The following is a 19,569-nucleotide window of genomic DNA, read 5'->3' on the forward strand; positions in this document are numbered from 1 at the left end:
TTTTGCTGTATGCAAGATCCCCATGCAGCTACAGCAGGCGAATGTATGCACAGGATTAAAAATTATCCATGATTACAATTTAGAGTGTTATAAACCACTCAGCACCTGGAGCCCTAGCGAGGCGATATTTAAAGATTAATAAAATAAGCATTTGAAAATCCACTTCCCCTTTGGTTATTTGCCAGGATCACAGTCCAGAATATAGCATTTTCCGTGCAAGAACTGGTAAGCTGATTAACAGCTAAAGAAGAGCTCTTTTCTGCACTTCCTTCAGCATGTACAGTACATACTGTGGCATCAGCATGAATAGGGGGAAGCCCATCCTCAACCTGTATCTTAATAAGCAGAAAGTCAGCCCAGAGATTGCATTTGAATAAATAGGTATTGAAGGAGTGACTGCTGCTCAGCTATTTGGCCAGCTGATTCTCTTGCAGGTTGAGATCAGTTAAGCTGAAATCTAAAGAGTTATTATTTGTCTGAGGATGAGTTTCATTAAATACAGGTATTCACTTTGAATATGTTCTTAAGCTTTGATTCCCAAGACTGAGCATATGCATTTAAGTCCTACCATACCAGTAGTCTGTTTTGGTCTGGTTCAAAACTCATTAAAATTAGTGTCTGCCTTTTCAATAGCCTCAGTGAACTATAGGTTGCATCTCAGTTCAGAAGATCTCTTCATTAAGTTTGACATCAAGGCCTCCTGAAGCAGAGCAAGCAATTCCAATTGACACTAGCCATCTCCAAACTATGCTTTTTTATCTCTGCCTTTATCTGGAAAGCATCAGAAGGAAATTAAATCAAAACTAGGGCACCTGAGCAAAGTAAGTGGCATTTAAATGGTAAAGGACTCCAACCTCTTAATCTGTTCAAGTTTGGATAACCTTTATAGAAATTAAGCACATTTCTCCCTTTTTTTTTCTTCAGGAGTCTACACTGCCATTTCCCCTGGAATGGGATTTGGCATTCAGTGAGATTTACCTGTATAACTTCTCCAAGTACAGGCAATTGTTGCAAATGATGCTACCCATTAACAGTAAATGCTTTCACTCTTCCCAGCTCTATAAATCCCTAAATATTGCAGAGAGCCACTCTTTAGTTCCTCCCATGAGAGATTAGAGATGGGACTTTTGTGGACATAACTAGTAAAAGGAAAGAAGGTTTTTTTTCTCTCTTCTCTTTTGAGTAACTGTTTATTGAATGGATAGGTGGGAAGGAAGGGGCACTCTGGTCTCAATAGTTAAATTCTTTACCATATAGTTTCCCCTTACACTCTATATTAGTTCCCTTGAAAGCAACTCGTTGAGGAAAATTTTGAACAGTTTACACTCTCTGTCATTGTTTTTCACATGATGCTTCCAAATAGTAAGACAATAAATATAAAGCTCAGGAGTTCCCTGCCTTCCAGACTTAGTTTTGAAGTGTTATTTGTATCAATGTCACGAAAGGAACATGTACACGAGGCATGAATAGCAGGGGCTGCAGTGGCTGGAGCAGGGCATATTGCTCCACCAGGAGGAATTTATCCAAATGCCACTCAGTGAAACCCCCAGAGAAAGGGGAAATGCTCCCCTCCTACACGCTGCTTCTCTCTGCACTCACAGGCCAGACCCTGCTCTCACTTTCCCTCCTGCCAACTCTCATCGCCTCCATTGGTTTTCTAGGAGGGATTAGAGATTAATGCCCACGTAGCAGAGCAGGTTTGAGAATAGCTTTATTTCAGTGGAAAGGCCTTGCTGTTACTCTAAAATATGTCCTACTCTTTTTGTCTGACATTGCGATTAATCAAGTCTCCCACCCACTCAGAGCCTGTCTTCAAAATTTCTCCATTTCTCACTTTCTTTTACAGATGAGGCTTCAGAGTCTGCCAGAATTTAAGGAGGGAAATAACGTGGATTCAGAAGTCAAAATCAGATATTCTTACAACACACCTCCTGCTTGCTCCCCATCCCAAGGCAGACCATCAGCCAGTCCCTCTCTCGGCATTGCATCAGCTCCTGCATCCCTAGGCTACAGGGTGTATTGTACAGTGCTGGGTCCAAGCCCTGCCAGAGAGGAAGACAATCTATTTAACATGGCAGGTTTGAGGAATCTCAGGGCTCCAACTAGCATAATTAACTTAGAGACTCTAACAAAGGGCGCTTTGCAACTTGATGCTTCCCAGCAAATCAGTCTCACAGGGTGTCTCCAGCCCTGAAACCTGAGGCTTCAAAGAAACCCAGAAGGACTCAGGTGGTTTTGGGGAGGGAGCCAGAACACAGGGAGAGGGGGAGTAGAAATCTCAAAGTTTTGTTCACCATGGATGTACTTTTCCATGAGCAGAAGTAATTTAGCCCTTTGTTTTTAACATTAGTGTATTTGGCTAAGAGTTTTGGACTCAGTCTGTCTCACACTATCCAATAGTCAGCTTCACTATCCAAGAGCCTAAGTCAAAACCTGGGTGCAGAGTTAATTACTCCCAGCTGCAGTGCTGTATTTGGACCCCGGGTCTGGGTCAGATTCATCACTGAACAGTTCTCTACAAGCACGAAGTCACTGCTAGCCACATGAGCAGGCTCATATATGCACAAAGCTGATCACAGAGAGAAACAGGGAGAAGTTTTGGCTGGTTTGTGCATGTGTTAGGAAAGAGAATCACTAAAGAACAATGTAAATGTTATACCTTCTAACTGCAGGCTTTGAAATAATAGGCCTGGTTATTTGTTTCTTTGGCAAAACATATCTGTTTCTCCTTTGTCAGTAGGTGCAAGTTGATTTCTGGAGCCAAAAACACCTCTTTTTGGCTAAATATCTGTTTCTTTTTTCCTTTAGTAGCACACCCTGGAGGAACATAACTGAACTGACATAAATTATTTGCAGAGGAACTGGGAGTTTAATGAATAGAAGACTCATGGAATTCACTTGATGTTGGCACATTAACACAGATTTTCCTCTGCACTGAAAGCAGGTTCTGTAGTTTTCCCACATAAAGTAAGAAGGAGAAGAGAAAAAGGAAAAAGAGAGAGAAAAGAAAACTTTTAAGATTCAGACCTTAGGGTTATACAAGCAGTTAGAGCATTTGGTTCAGTCCCTGTGAAATGACATTTGAATGAACCAAGACCAGACACAACAGGACAGCGTCAAGGTAGGCAGCAGAAATCTTCACATGCCTTATTTGGTGTAGGCTTAGCAAATGCTCATACAGAAATAATGCCATGAGAGCTTTCATTTGAAATAAAAACACAGTAGTGCCAATAAGCTGCCCCTCCTCATCATCTTTAAGATTACAAACTCAAATCCATAACTGACAGTTTGGAGTAAGTGAAGAATATAACAGACAGCAGGAGAGTAGAATCTGTGCCCTTAGTAACAGCACACATTTCTGCATTCCCCCAGGTTATTTAAATACAGGACACTGGTGACCAGAAGTCTTTGTAAGAAGAGAGCCTGGATGCATAAATAATTGTGTGCTGGCTTCTGTTGATCCTGTTCCAGCATTATAGGAAATACACTTATTTATCAGGTTTGATTAAGCTTACATGATCCAAGTTCTGCCAGAGTCAGAAGTGCATTGTACACATCTTTGATAAGAGAGAAGGATGAGTTATGTAAACACCTAGCAACATGTGAGGGAGAGTTACTCTAATTGTTTATGTGCCTTTGTGGGAAGATTATAATCATGTTGTTTCATTAAACAAAACACTTGTACAAGTTCTATAAGACAAATTGCTGTTTGCTCTATTCACTTGCAAAGGTCATCCTGTTACCACTGATTAGCACCAGACAGCCACTCATACTTTGGCAAAAGGAGAGTTCATTCATAACAGGAATGCAGTCTTTCTCAGAATAGGTTTCCCAGTGACTGACTTGGCAAAGACACAGAGTAGAAAACACTTCTGCCCAATATCAAACATTCACCTTCTGACAGCTCCAGAGGACATCTCTCCTTCACCGTGGTGCCAAGCACCATTGGCTCAAGCCTTTTACTGCATTAGAGCCACAAGTAAACATCCAGAGGTGAAAGAGAGATAAATCCTTTACAGATAAAGCTAACCAATGTAGTAGCCAACCTCTTCGTTAACTTATCCCCAATAGGACTGTTAAAGTTTGAACATACAGCAGCAGAAGCTGCTGAAGTTTAGCTCTGTCACAGTGTTGGAGAAAATCCTTCCCTTTTCCTCTGCCACACCCCCATCTCACTTTGTTATAGGCAGCCCAAGGAGCAACCATGGCCTCTCTTGACACATATACACACCACTCTCTAGAGCTTAGTAACCATCTTGCTTTGTCTCTGTGATAGGCACGCAGGAAACAAATGAGGAGAAGATGTCTGAAGAGTCCATTACATGGTTAGGTTGAACGTGTTGACAATAAACCAATTCTTTTTGACATGGCTGTCACAGTAATGAAAGTACATTTCTGGATAACTCTTCTTAATGTAAGAGGAGCCATGGAAGGCCCCTGCTTTTCTGACATGTGTCCAGCATATCAGACAGCAGCAGAAGAAAAGGTTGTTTTGTTGATAGGCTAATCAGAGCTACAGTTTAACGATGATGGGTGGGCTTGCCCATCATGATTTTTGGGAGCTCTAGGTCAAGCACTCCTGAAGATGGTAGAATTAGTGCCTTATCTCTGAAAAGAAAATGAACACCCAACAAGACCCATATTGAAAGGTTTCTCTTTCCTCTAGAGATGAAAAGAGGCAGTCAAAAGAAAAACATGCCTAAACTTGAATGTCACACCACATTTCTCCACCGTTTCTGAGGTTCTGGCATTTGAAGGGATCTTTCAAGGCTCTTTTCTTTGATACATGAAAGAAATTTCTAGTACAGTCAAGAAATGTATATCAGGGTCAAAGTGGCAAGAGAAGAGAAACAGACAAATAATTAGCAAGTACCAGGGGAAGGCTGTGGCCACTTCACATGGCAGGCAGTGCAAGCCATGTCCTAATCTACTTGCTGGCAGTCTGCGAAAGATTAGGTAGGCATAGGAAGATCTTCTTTTCCTACTTCTCAGTATACATGGGTCTATCACTCTTCACTTAGCATTCTGCTCTGGGGTCCTATTTGCTCTATGCATTATGATAAAGCTCAGGACTGTCCCAGATGGTGGCATCCAGACCAGCTTTAAGATCACCATCCTGGTTCTGCCAAGGGCAAGAGCAGCACTGGCTCCGGGACTCTGATACACCTGTCTTGGGCTGGTTGTAGGGATGCAAAGAGCAGTGTGTATCCCTTGGCAATGTCATGCCCTAGCTTGCCTCCATTTAAAGCCACTGTTAACTCTGGTATCTGCTCTAGCACACAAGCTTTAGCCTATCTTGTTTCTTAGGTGAGGTATTCACTGAATGTTTGGAGAGACCTCAAATCTGTGGAGAAAAGGCATTATTACCTTGAATCACTTTGAAGACAGGCATAATAGTATTGTTAGGATCAATAACAAAACCCTTGCTAGTAATTAAAAACAAAATAAAAATTCTGCTCCAGAGTATTGTTTCAGCTATGGAGAGAATTAACTTCTCATTACCTTGAGAATAAAGAAAGAAGCAAACAACAACTGCTTCCATTGCTTAGCTAAGCAATGAAGTCATGCAAAACATATTTTGACTGGAGATAGGTAAAAGCCAAAATCTTGAAGATTAACACTTCTGACTTTGGGGATAATTTCAAGCTTGGATCACAAGGTCTGAATTAGCCACTGGTGCTTTGGTTTTGCATCTGGCCTAAATGGGAAAAGGACCAACAGCTCATTAGAGGAGCTTGTTTTGTGATGCTCTTGCAAGTTGAGATAATAGAACAAAATGTTTGCTGCTGTGCAGCCAAAATCTACAGAATCAAAGTTTGCAACATTTCAGCCTTAAACTCCAAGCCTAGTCCAAAACTTGACACCCAAATAGCATCAATCTGTCTTTACCAAAGATCATTAAATCCTTCTGGAAATTCAGTTTCCTGTTCAAAAGGCTACATTTTGAAGCTTTTGACTCTAACACTTATGTTTCTAAGCTAACTTGATAGCACCAAAACTGATACAAACAAATAGAATGAGAAAAACTGTTTAAAAATACAATGACTTTTCCTCCCAAAACTTTTCACTTCAAAATATTTGATGCCACTTTTTAAAGCTTTTTCTTCTTTTTTTCTTGTACATTAGGCTTTGCTACTGTATACAATGGAAATCATTGGTACTTCCCCAATTATTCCACTCCTCTTTTACTCTCTTATTTTCTAGTTTTCTTTCTACTGATTTCCAGTTTGAACACAGTGAGACAATTGTAAAGCAAGCAAACAAACAAAAAAAACCCCAAGCCAAAACACAAATCCCACAACTTTAAGTTTCAGGGAGAAGGAAAACTGAGACAGATATATAGGGATCCATTCTGGAGAGATTAGGATGTTGCTGCTTTCTCTGGCTTCTTCACTTAAGTGGGGCATAGAGGGATAGAAAGGAGACAATTATGTGAAGTGCCAGTATGTAAGCTATTAATGTTTTGAAACTGCTGGCTTTAACCCAGAATACTCACTAGATGGATACTCACTTTGTTGTATGTTGCTAGATTAAAAAAATACACCTTTGTACAATTGAAACAAATCAGCATTTTCACCACAGAATCAACCAGGTTGTAAGATAATTCCAAGCTCATCCAGCCCAACCTAGCATACAGCCCTAAGGATTATTTAGTTCAATACAACTCTGACTCAGTAAGTAAGCAAATAGCAGCCCAGAAACACTTGGCTAAGGAGTTAAATATTCTGCTAGCAGTAACAAGCCTCTAAAGCCATTCAGCAAGGAACTTGTCTTACCTCTCAAAGCAGCCCATCCTGAAGGGTAGAATGGCAGAAAGTGAAGTGTGCTTTGAGAGAGGTGTAAAATGTGTCACCTGCAACTCATTTGCATCATTAGCAATAAGAGGCAGCTGTGCTTCTTTTTGCCCTCGTAGCTATGCTAGCTGCAGACCTGCCCCTTTGTGTCTCCTTTCTGACTGCTGACCCAATGAAGAATCCACATTTCCTTTTCTGCCTACTTCTTTTTCATAGATATATTTTTAAAATAAATAAGTAACTATCTTCAGGTGCAGGGAGAATATTCCTGTTGCTGGCTGCCCAGCAGAAGAGACCAACCCCACCTGGCTACAGCCTCCTTTCAGGTAGTTGTAGACAACAATGAGGTCACCCCTGAGCCTCCTCTTCTCCAGGCTGCACACCCCCAGCTCCCCCAGCCTCTCCTCACAGGGCTGTGCTCCAGGCCCCTCACCAGCTTTGTTGCCCTTCTCTGGACATGTTCCAGTACCTCAAAATCTCTCTTGAATTGAAGACCCAGAACTGGACACAGGACTCAAAGCGTGGTCTGACCAGTGCTGAGTACAGAATATCCTCCCCTGTCCTACTGGCCACACTGTTCCTGATCCAGGCCACGATGACTTTGGCTTTCCTGGCCACTGAAGATGAGCCACTGCTGGCTTATCTTCAGCTACTATCTACCAGCACTCCCAGGTCCCTTACTGCCTGGCCAAAATCATTTGGGGCTTGATCTCCTTACTCAAACATCCAATAGACACAAGTCCATCTTTCCACTCAGCTAAAACAGCATCCAATTCTGTTAACCTGTTTCCCCACTGACAGCTCACCAAGCCACACACCAGCAGGCACTTTCACACACTTCTACAGCAGCAACTGCCTTTTGCCCTGGTCCTACAGTAACCAGTTCCTGAACGTGGCTACTCCCTGCTCAGCTTTAAGGCTGGGGATTATTAGTTCAATACAACTCTGACTCAGTAAGTAAGCAAATAGCAGCCCAGAAACACTTGGCTAAGGAGTTAAATATTCTGCTAGCAGTAACAAGCCTCTAAAGCCATTCAGCAAGGAACTTGTCTTACCTCTCAAAGCAGCCCATCCTGAAGGGTAGAATGGCAGAAAGTGAAGTGTGCTTTGAGAGAGGTATAAAATGGGTCACCTGCAACCCATTTGCATCATTAGCAATAAGAGGCAGCTGTGCTTCTTTTTGCCCTCGTGGCTATGCTAGCTGCAGACCTGCCCCTTTGTGCCTCCTTTCTGACTGCTGACCCAATGAAGAATCCACATTTCCTCTTCTGCCTATTTTTTTTCATAGATATATATTTTAAATAAATAAGTTACTATCTTCAGGTGCAGGGAGAATATTCCTGGTTTCTGACTTTGAGACTGCAACAGGTGCTGCCTGCCTTTCTGCCTGCCATCAGGAGCACAGTTTCAAAAGCCCTGTGGTGCATTCTCCAGCAGATACATGCTGAGCTAAACAGCCCCAGCTGCTAAGCATGCCCAGCAACAGGGCCACCAGGACTATCTGCAGAGGCAGCCCTTCCACAGAGGTGAGATTAAACACAGAGTTAGTAACAAACTGAGGCCTAGGACCATAGGTGACATCTCTAAAAGCTCTGGCTTTGGTCTCACTGGAATCTAGCCTCACACCATGGAAGCAGGGGAGTATTAGCTTATTCAAACAGACTTTCAGTCAGGATACCACTCAGATTCAGCTGGAAGAAAAAGCCAAATTAGAAACTTACTTTTACTCTTCTGTTCCTTCCCATTTCAACCTCGGCCTGAAGCCACAGGGACAGGTTCTAGTCCAAGTGCTCCAAACCCAGGTACGGTATGGATGGTTTCCAATCCCACACTGAAACCCACTCCTGGTTTCTTCCCCTCTTCCCAGGGAGATGGAATTTCTCTGTGGATCCACTTCTCTGTCTGAGCTTGTAGATCATAGAACCAACGAGGCTGGAAGAGATCTTCAAGATCTTCCAGTCCAACCTAGCACCCAGCCCTGTCCAATCAACCAGACCATGGCACTAAGTGCCTCAGCCAGGCTTTTTTTGAACACCTCCACTACCTCCCTGGGCAGCCCATTCCAATGCCAATCACTCTCTCTGGCAACAACTTCCTCCTAACATCCAGCCTAGACCTTCCCGAGCACAACTTGAGACTGTGTCCAATTGTTCTGTTGCTGGTTGCCTGGCAGAAGAGACCAACCCCACCTGCCTGCAACCTCCTTTCAGGTAGTTGCAGACAGCAATGAGATCTGCCCTGAGCCTCCTCTTCTCCAGATGACAGTACTGATGCTTGAGATGGAGAACTGGGGCCACAAACTGACTTTCAAAATCAATGCTGAACAGATGAGCAAAATGAAATCATAGCTACCTGACCTCCTTATACAATAAAAGGCTTTGGAAAAACAAAACAAAACCAATTAATTGCTTTGTTTATGGAGGCAACTTAACAACAGGGAGCACACAGCACTGATTGCTCAGGTCTGTTAATAAACAAGGTGAATTACAATAGCTGCATCACCTGGGCTGTTGACCTTTGTTGAGAAGATTCATTTCCACTGGCCCTTCTCCCAGAGAAAGGATCACTGTTCCTTTGTGTCAAAGTAGTAACACATTGCAATTAAGAATCACCAAATTTTCCAAGCCTGGGCTAAATAGAATGGCTACTGTCTGCTACCTCCATGTTTTGTGATGGCACCTTTGGAGACAGTGCTTGTAAGATGCTAAAAGGCAAGTAACTGTAAACTCAACCATATTGGCAAATTAACTGTTTTGTGTAAAATAGTAGAAAGTAGTACTTCAAAATGCATGCAAAACAAAGGGAGACTTTCTAGAAGCTTTTAGGTAGTTGGCTGTTTCTAGTTTCATTCAATAATTTAAATCATGTTTTTAGAGAGATATTTAAAGCTTATGATGTGTAGCACATAGAATAATTAGACATTACAAGTAGTAGTGCATGTTACAGCCCATAACCTCTCGACGGGCAGAGGTTAGCCTCAGGGAAACTTGTGCATCCAGACACTCACACCCTGGAACATCTGGCTGTCAGTGTCACCACTGCTCCTGTCCCTGTTTTGTAAACCAAAGCCATCAGTTCCTTCCTTCTGCCACCTCTTCACAGATGCTGACATCTCACTTCCAGTCACCTTTGCAAGGCCTTTTCCCTACTGAAATGGTACTCTCAGAACGGCCACTTTGGAGATAGATGAAGACAACACTTGTAGGGATACTTGACATGGCAGCACTCTGGGAATGTGCTCTAGACACACCAACAGAGAAAGCATCTGTGGGATGTAAAGGCTGCAGACAATCCAAAGTGAGCATCTGTGGGATGTAGAGGCTGCAGACAACCCAAAGTGGGAGCTGGACATACAATCTATGTGAAGAGACCCTGCACAAGCTTTACACCTCATGTAAACCATATATTAGCCTTCAGATTTAAAAAGAGGGTTGAGGCTGAACAAAGGCTCTTTGACATCAGCAGAAGTGCTAGAGAAAGGAGAGTTGCCAATCAGTCCCAGGCACTGCTGCCAAAGGGCAGCTTGCAGGGACCAACAACATCATTAGGAGGCTCCAACCAATCCAGATGAGGACAGGAGCTGTTTGGTTTCTTTCTCTGCTCCCTCTCAAAAACTGGTGCATAATACACACATTTCATTTCTTCTTGTGGCCAAAAGAGGCTGCCCATGATTATAAATCGTCTTAGTGATTCCTTTAGAAACTTTCCCTCATTTATGCTCATGACCTCATAACCTCCTGATACCTTTACTTACATCAAGACTCCTTCCACAGCGCTGCTGTTTATTGTCATTCTCCTGAGACCAAAGGCCAAAGAGAAAGGAGCTACAGGCACTTACATCTGAGATACGAAAAACATGGTTTGGGGGAAAAAATATATAAAGAAAGGAGATGTTGGATGCTGGGAGAGCAGGATCACCCAGCACTCGGGTTCTACAGAGGCCCTTTTATTTGCTGAACATTTATGTGTATGTGAATACTCAGGCCTTGACACAGCAAAGAGCTGGTTTTGATACTAGCAGCAAAAATATTTGCTGTAAATGTCATGACACGCCTTGTCCATAAGATGATTTTTTCCAGATGGTTATATTTTTTTTCTTCTTCAAATTACTGAATGGAAAAATATGTCTTAAGACAAGTACACATAAAAATAATTCTTTTTCCTATTATTGCCTTTTTTTCCCCCCCCTTTCTGCGTTTGTATACACGCTGCTGCCTGCCATGGGATGATATGCTGGGAGAGCACACACATCCTGACATCTGATTAATCATGCAAAGTAGTGGATGTGTAATTCTTAACTGACAGGCTAGCTGACCAGGAACCATTTTATTACACAGAATGCAGAGGTGCACAATATTTGTGCCTTCCTCAAGATGGTTTCTAACATCAAAACACTCCACCAAGTGAGCAGTAGGCAGATATTCAAGCTGTAAACCCATACCTCTTTTGTTAGCTGGGACATGAACCTGCTTCCGGGTCCAAAATGATCTCAGCTGGCAGTCCCACCCAACACAGCATTTGGATGATTGTCTTGATCTTGCTCTTAATTTATTAAATCTGGTGTCCATGAGGTTGTACCAGATGTGGGGCACCTCTCCTGTAAAACAACATCCAACTTCTCAGTATGTTTGCTTCCCACGGAAAAGTGGAGTCAGTTGAGCTCTACCTACACCATCTGGTGCCTGGAAAGTGGCTTCTCCAAAACATAATTGTGGTGTGGCTGAGAAAGACAGGTTCCTGCATAAAGGTGGCACGAGCTTTCCACTCGCTAAGTCTTTCTCTTATTCACATTCCTGAGAAGCACAGTGACCTGCCAGGCTGATAAGGTGAAAGAACATCAGGACTGAGTATGGTGAAGAGTTGCATGCAGCAGGTAAAAGGCAGAAAGGCAGTAACCTAGCTGTGGGCTGCTCAGAAAGAAGATAAAAGCCAGATCTAAACCAGGAGGTTCTCCGTCCTGTTCACCACCCATCTTAGAATCATAGAATCAACCAGGTCAGAAGAGACCTCCAAGGTCATCCAGCCCAACCTAGCACCCAGCCCTATCCAGTCAACTAGACCATGGCACTAAGTGCCTCATCCAGTCTTTTCTTGAACACCTCCAGGGACAGCGACTCCACCACCTCCCTGGGCAGCCCATTCCAATGGCAAATCACTCTCTCTGGGAAGAACTTCCTCCTAACATCCAGCCTAGACCTCCCCTGGCACAACTTGAGACTGAGCTCAATAGCTTTTTGTTTAGAAGCCTCCACCATCAGATAGAAGATAAACTTACTCATTGCTTTCCTGCCCAGCACAGTACCTAGCAGGGCCCCACAAGCAGACCAACTGCTGCAGGTACAGCCTGTTCCCGTGTGTGAATCCCATGTGTCACACTGAATGACACTTTGCCCCAGCCAGGAGCAGGGATGTTGTTTGAAGAGATCAGTTAGCACGAAATGGGGTTTGATTTTCTAGTTTATGGTCCGAATTTTAATCTTATGCTTCAGCTTTCACAAGGTCCTGAGCAACTTGGGCAAGAGTCCTGGCTGGGGTGAGAGTGAGGAGCACTTGGCATTTTGCAGGACACAGCCCTTAATGCAAACCAGTTAGTGAAGTATGAGCCTAGCAGTTCCTCTTCTGTAAAAAAAAAAAAAAAAAAGAAAAGAAATTTGGAAAGGGGATAGAAGGGCAAAGTTCAGAGTGGTTTCAGATTCCCACAATAACAACGAAGCCCAGCTCGTTCCCAAACACTTGCACATTTCCTTAGAAACAGGTGACAGACATCTGCAAGGCTGAGTTCAGCGCTGGAACGGCCCTTCCTTGGTTGTGGGTGTTCTGCTCTTACAAGAGTGAGAGAGATTCAGCTTAAACATTTCCAGACAAGGCTGCAATTTCTTTAAGTGTAATAGGGGTCATTCTTCATTGCAATAACATAATAATTGTTCTGTGTGAAAGCAGAAGGACTGCGAGGAAGCAGTAGATAGTAAGACTTACACCCACTCAATACATGGTTAAACACTTTTCTCATGTCTCCGCATCCTGGGTATCACACCCACACCAGTAATCCCAGTGCTGGCTACAGAACAACACAGAATCCCTCCCTTCTGTTATTCCATATTCACTAGGGGGGTGGCTCTCAAGGATTCAGATGCTTTTCCTCATCCTGAACAAAGTATGGGTCTCATCAGCTACATTAGGAAAGAAAAGTGTGAAGAATAAAAGTGAAAATGACCATCCAGCAGCAATGTAAACATCCTGCTTTGCTGAGGCTCAGAGCAGATAACCAATCACTGCTTCTTCCCAGTTTCTTTTGGAGACCCTGAATCACCTCACATAGTACCTCATCTGGTGTTGTAACAGCAGCCTGGTTTCCTCCAGGCTAGGGAAAGGAAGAACAGGAAGAAGAGAGGGGTAGAGCCCACCCTGCACAAACCACTCATCACCATCCACCAAAGGGCAAAAATACAAGACTGGGAAAGCAACAACTGTCCTCAAGTGAACAGAAGCTTCTCCTAGCCGTGGAGAAAATAAGATTTACCCACTGGTTATGTCATCTTGTTGTTTCTGTCGTTTCACAGTGTAAAACATGGCAAATAGTATCTCTTTTGCAATGTGCAAGGCAAGATACTATATGTAGGAAGGGAATGTTAATGCAGAGAAGAGCTGCAGCACCTTTGGAGTACTCCCTGACCACCCTGAACTCTAGATCTGAAATCTGGTCTTTAAATCTTGACCAGCACCAAGGAAAATAAAATTAATTTCAAATCAAGTGGCAGAAAAGCTGACAGTTACAATATCTGCCTTCCAGTGAACAAGCTCTTCTGTCTATGAATCTGATCAACAGTTTCTAGTGCTTTGTATGGGAAATGTTTCAGTTGGAAAGCACAGTCACTTAGAAAAATAAAAATACCATAGATGGTTTTAAGCTCTACATCTGTGGAAATCTCATTAGGTAGTTTTAGATGTGCTGGCATCTGGAAAAAATCATCCCTCTAAACAGAAAAATATGTCATAAATGTCATAATGGGGTGTTGGAGAAGCACATGAAATTAGTTTGGTTCTTCAACTCGGCATCTCTGGCCAGGATCATTAAAAAGAAAACACTTGTAAAAAGCATTAGATGGTTTTTGTCAGGGTTTGGCTGTATGGACCAGCATGGAGTCTAAAGAGCACTGAATACCTGATTGAAACACGTAAAACTCTGGAGGGCTACAATAGGTTGGAGGTAACTCAAACATTCATAGAAGGTGAATACAAGTACAGTGAACCCCGCAGTGTGGATAGGCTCCTTCAGCAACACACAGGTGCTTTGCTCTGACTAATGAACTATTTAAAGTCTCTAAAGGACATCAACACAGAATCACAGAATGGTAGGGATTGGAAGGGACCTCTAAAGATCACCTAGTCCAACGTTCCTGCTACAGCAAGTTCACCTACAGTAAATCACAGAGGAACAGGTCTGAGGGTGGGATGGGTGTGGGAGAGGTTGAATGCCTCCAGAGACAGAGACTCCAGAGTCTCTCTGGGCAGACTGTTCCAGTGAAGAACTTTTTCCTTATGTTTATGTGGAACCACCTGTGTTCCAGCCTGTGTCCATTGCCTCTTGCCCTGTCACTGGACACCACTGTGAAGAGCCTGGCTCCACCCCCCTGACACACACCCTTTAGATATTTATAAGCATTAATGAGATCCTCCCTCAGTCCCCTCTTCTCCAGGCTAAACAGACCCTGCTGGATGGTCATTTTCATTGGATGTTTGAATCAGGCATCACTGATGAGCTCAGGCCAGCATCACCTCCAGAGGAGTCTACTCATGAGCTACCAGTCAGCTGCTGAAGGACCTCAGTCTCCCTTGAGGGGGACACAGGCAGGAAACACTTGTGAACTTCATAGGTTGGTACTGTCTTCAGTCCCTCAAGAATGCCCACATTTCTCTGCTGGGCACCACTGTTTCCCTGCACTGAGCAGACAGCTGCTGCCAGAAGGCAAGTGAGCAGCACAATGGGCTTAGGGTGTCCCCTGAGCACAGGGACAGCACAGGAAGGCTGCAGATATCAGCACATACCACACTTATCTCCAGCTTCTGGGCTAGTTGCTTATATTCCACACTCCTTTTAGGCTCTGTCCAAGTCAAACATCATTGCTCTAAATTTGGAGTGGGAATAAGCACTAGGCCTCCTTCTGCCGGGTCCACAGCACCATCTCTGCAGGTACTTTTCAGTGCCTCTAAAGGTCCCTCACCTGAGCTGACTCAGATACGCCGAACAAATGCCCTTGGAACATCCTGAGCCCATTCTCAAACAACTTTCAGTACTCTTAGGTATGTGGAGCTGCAGGTAATTTTTTTCAGAGCTGACCACAGCAACCAAACGCTGTTTTCTCTACTTCTGGGATGCACAAGCTGCAGTGATCAGCTAGCACTGATTGCTGCTTTGTTCCTGCAGAACAGCTCATCAAAATTAACGTGTTAGATAGCAGCCCTCCAGGCCTTTACAAGGTGCACATCAAGAGTGCACAAAGGCCTCCTTCTGCCAGGTGCACAGCACCATCTCTGCAGAAGCTGGGGATACAGGTTCCGTGGGTAATATGCAAAGTGCAGGCCACCATCACAAGTGGTCATTAAAAATCCTGTGGCAGTCTCTGCAATAGAATGTTCGATCCATTGTCCCAAATCTAATCATTACACTCTGCCCTCTGCCCATTTAGCATCCTTCTAGTGTTTCAATGGAGGATAGGATTGCAGTGCATTTCCTGACCTGAATAGCTTAACGGATCATAATTGTCTCATGGTTACTTCATGCTCCTGCACTCTGTTTGTTGTCCATCTGTTTTCTTTATCCTTCCCTGTGAACTGTAAGGTCTTTGGGCCCAATGACTGCTGCTGAGTTCAGTGTTAATACAGCACCAAGCACGGTGGGGGAGAGGTCTGGATTTTTAGGTTCAGCAGTAGAAAAACCCATAATTAATAAATGGCTGCTTGTCTGTTCTAAGCAGAAAAGCAGCACAGCAATCTGTCAGGGTATAGAGGAGGAGGGTGTGACCTCTCTCATCAGGCCTATGTCCCTTGGGATTCTCCTGATCATCCTCATTTTCTTTGGAAAAGTTATGGTGCCGATCAGGTTTTTTGTGCATTCAGTTTCACTGCAGCCCAGGAACAGATGGTGGCACAAAAGAGGAGTGACTTAAAATCACTCTGTCCTGCTCTCCCCCTCCACCTGCTCCTAATCACAATCCACCCATACATTTAAATAGCAAACAAGAGGGAGGAAAGAGCTTATGTGCAACAGAAATTCCAAACAATGTTTGCATTAGAGGGAAAAAAACCCAACAAAAAACCAACTTAGACATGCCTTTCAGCCTCTAGCAGCAGTCCCCATGGAAAATAATGTTAAAATAAACAAAAAGCTACAACTTCTTTCTGACTAATTATTTTATTCAATGGTTGGTGCCTCTAAAGGCACCCTCCCCTCCCACACTCCTGCTACCCACCCAGAACTGTCCCCCTGCTTTAATGGTGTCTCTTCACTCACTGACATGTGCACATGGATTCTCCTTCTTAATGATCTTTAAGCATTACTAAGAACAAAAGAAATCCTAATCATGATATAAGCCTATTAAAGGATGACAATGATAAATCATTAATAATGATGCAGCAGGAGCAGAAATGTGCTGTTAGCACTTCCAGTTCTGCATGTAGAAAGAAGCAGACTAATATGCTTTTAGTAAACGAGCATGATGAAGTATCCTCCCCTTTATTAGCCACCAAAGATGATGTCAAACAATACTTATCAGGAAGTTATCTCAATCTGCATACCTACAAAACATGAAGCTGAAGTCTTATAAGAGTTGGTCAAGTTCCTCTCTGACTTCCCAGTGTTTCTGTTGTTTAATAAAGCCTGAAAACAGCTTTATTTCCAGAGACTGGCACAGGATTTGTGCATCTCTTCACCTCAGCCTGGGTCCACCTTGTACATTCTGCTGTGCACTCCTGGGCTGGTCTAGAAACTGACTGGAAGGTCCTTATGTCACTCCTGGGAGAAAAGAAAAAAATGGTGCCTGTGAGGCTGTCTCTAAAATAGCAGAAGGATTATTCATCAGGTACCAAAACCAGCTGCAGCCACAGAGCCTACATCTACACTGTGAGAGGTGGCTACAACCACCACATGCACCACATATTCGCTTTAGCTCTGCACTGGCCAGGCACATGTCAGGATGAGCAGCAATTCTCTACAACTCTATGGAAAAATATTGTTCATGGCAGATCAGCTGGAGTTACCTGCAGGTACAGAGACTAACAGCTACTGCAGATGGCTAGTCCTGGCTCTCATGAATTTGCAAGCTGCAGCAAAAAGTTGCAGGTACAGAACTGAGCCCTGTCTTGCTTAAGCAAGACTTTGAAGCAACTTATCCTTGCAAAGTTACACTAGTATTGACTGTGCCCACCATCCTCCATCTGCCACCCACCATCTGCTGGGACTTGCAGGTTAGAAACAATCTCTGTATGTGTCATACTGGAAAGTGCTTTCATGCCACAATGACAAGGGCTCCCTCTGTCAATAATGCTTAACAAGGATTGGGGAAAGGGCATTGTCCATCTTTTAGAGTTCACCTATAGTCAGGCTTTGACTCAGGGAGGTAAAGCAGAGGCCATCCTACTTGTTACTCAGATTCAAGCCAGCATCAAAAATGGGAATTGCTGTTTACTGGAAGCTGCTTTTGTTTCTGGAGAACTGCCCAGCAGAAGCTTAGCTCTTCCCAATGAGCCAAGAGAACATGAACTGAGATCAGCTCTACTCTGATCCCACCTGGAGAGCCCAATAACCACCATCGCTCCAAGGAAGTTAATTTAATGTCCAGCTTTTAAACTTCCCCACTCTTGCCATCCATGTACAACAATGTTTCTCCTCTCTGTGCTGCTAGTGCTCCAGATCTCTTTGGAGAGGCTTCACAGAGGGTTGTTTGGATACCTGAAACAAGAAGCTGCCACACCATTGCGTTTGTGCAACTCAGTGGAAAACTGCCTTCATCAGCGACACTTTGATTCCTGAGCAGGGATGTAAGGAGCTGTAAATCAGCACAGTCCCACTGCTCCCAGACTTACAGGATTTGTGTCAGTACAGGAATTTGCCACTTCGTTACAGAGCTCCTTTAGCAACGACCTACCCTGAATGAGGCCCTGTGGCCATCTAGGAGAGGCAGCAATTTTCTCTTCACCGTGGCAAACAGCAAACTCACAGATATTATTTTAACCAGCAGTAAGTGCATAGGAAGGCTCTGTGCAGATAAGTGTGTATTAACAAGGAGCACACTCATATCAGGCTGCTAAGTATTTTTGGGTGGCCAGCCAAGCATAGCTGCCTTTCAAACTGCCTCAGAAGGAGAAATATTAATAAACTCCCTGCAGCATGCAGATTTGATTGAATTTCTCATGGATCATAGCTCGCCTGCAGCAGGGTGGCATACCTGTCAAGCTAAGACATTGTTCCATAATTGTTCCTGATGCATTGTGTGCTAATTACCATTGCTGAAAATAATCTCCAAAGATTATGGCAGGCATCATAAATAACAAGCCAGTGGTTCGACACTGCATTATGACAAGGCCTCAATCGCTCTTATCTTTTACTGGAGTGGAGCCTATGCATTAGCTTTACTAATGAATCTTTTTCATTTGTACAAGTGATGTTTCCATTTGACAATGACATGAACATAAAGTGGAGGTTAATTTACTCTATTCCAAGAGGTTCATTATTTAACCTGACGTTGAGGACAAAACAATGTAGCCTAATAGACGGCAAATAGAAATTAGTTGTGATGAATTTTGCCATTTAACACTCTGGCGCACGGAGGTTGCACGCTTAGCGAGAGGATGAGTTTGCTTCACCAGCAAAACCACTTTATTCTCATGGTTCTGGAGGGGGGGAAAAGAGGAAAAAAAGAAGGGAAAAGATTCCCAGAATCCCCTGTACCTTGTAAAACACGATGGATTTACACAGACATAAAAACTGCTGGTAACTAATGGCCCAACGTTGTCATTGTGTCAATTTTTATCAGATTAGTTGGCATTAACACTGTATCACCGATTGCCTTACAAGCCAAGCTGCTGTGAATTGAATTGGATTCAGGTAGCTATTAGAATTGCCAATTTAAACACTAGGGGCTTATCTCAGCTTTAAGCCATTGACAAAAAAGGTTTGGTCACTTCCCCAATGTTTTCTGACATGTGTGCTCTGGGCAAGCGTTGCAGCATCCGGTCGCTGGCTGCGCTCATCCCTCTAGGCCTTCGCAATGTATCTATTCAACATTAATTTAACATCATCCAATGTGGTTTGAATCAAGAAAATATTTCCCTTGTTTATTGCACACACTCATTGTGCTGTTTCAAGGAGGTTTATTAATAGTTTGCAATAAATTTGCTAAACAATTTGCAATAAATTATGCAGTCATATTTATAGCAGTGACACATTTTAGAGGACAAAAGTTGACCTTTCCCATGCCTCAAAAAGAGAAGGGACAGGGTGTATCCATTACAACCCAGCCTTTCGTAGGCTCATATCCTGGTTCCTTCAGCTCACAGAGAAGAGAAAATATATCTGCTCCAAAGTTGGTTTAATTTGTTTACAAACAATGAGACATTCTCTGGGATCCTGTGAATGCTGCTGGGCTGGGTTCCAATGTGCCACAGGAATCGAAACCTGTAGGGTCTACTCAGAGGGGTTTGTAGGGCAAGGAGCCCTTCTGGATTTGGGGGTTTGTTTGGTTGATTTTGGGAGAGTTTTTCTGTTCAGGGATTTTTT

At 43.4% G+C, this 19,569-nt stretch overlaps 1 long non-coding RNA gene across 2 annotated transcripts in view; it reads right to left on the minus strand.

Moving 5' to 3' along the window:
- LOC135185313 (uncharacterized) overlaps nt 1-6,831 on the minus strand; it is a 72,090-nt gene extending 65,259 nt beyond the window's left edge. For both annotated transcript variants that reach the window (XR_010306443.1, XR_010306442.1), the window contains exon 1: nt 6,777-6,831. This is a non-coding gene — a long non-coding RNA (uncharacterized LOC135185313). The remainder of the gene's footprint in view (nt 1-6,776) is intronic.
- Nucleotides 6,832-19,569: the final 12,738 nt, after the last annotated feature.

Source organism: Pogoniulus pusillus, chromosome 22 (genome assembly GCF_015220805.1).
Source record: "Pogoniulus pusillus isolate bPogPus1 chromosome 22, bPogPus1.pri, whole genome shotgun sequence".
In the NCBI taxonomy this organism is placed as follows: domain Eukaryota; kingdom Metazoa; phylum Chordata; class Aves; order Piciformes; family Lybiidae; genus Pogoniulus; species Pogoniulus pusillus.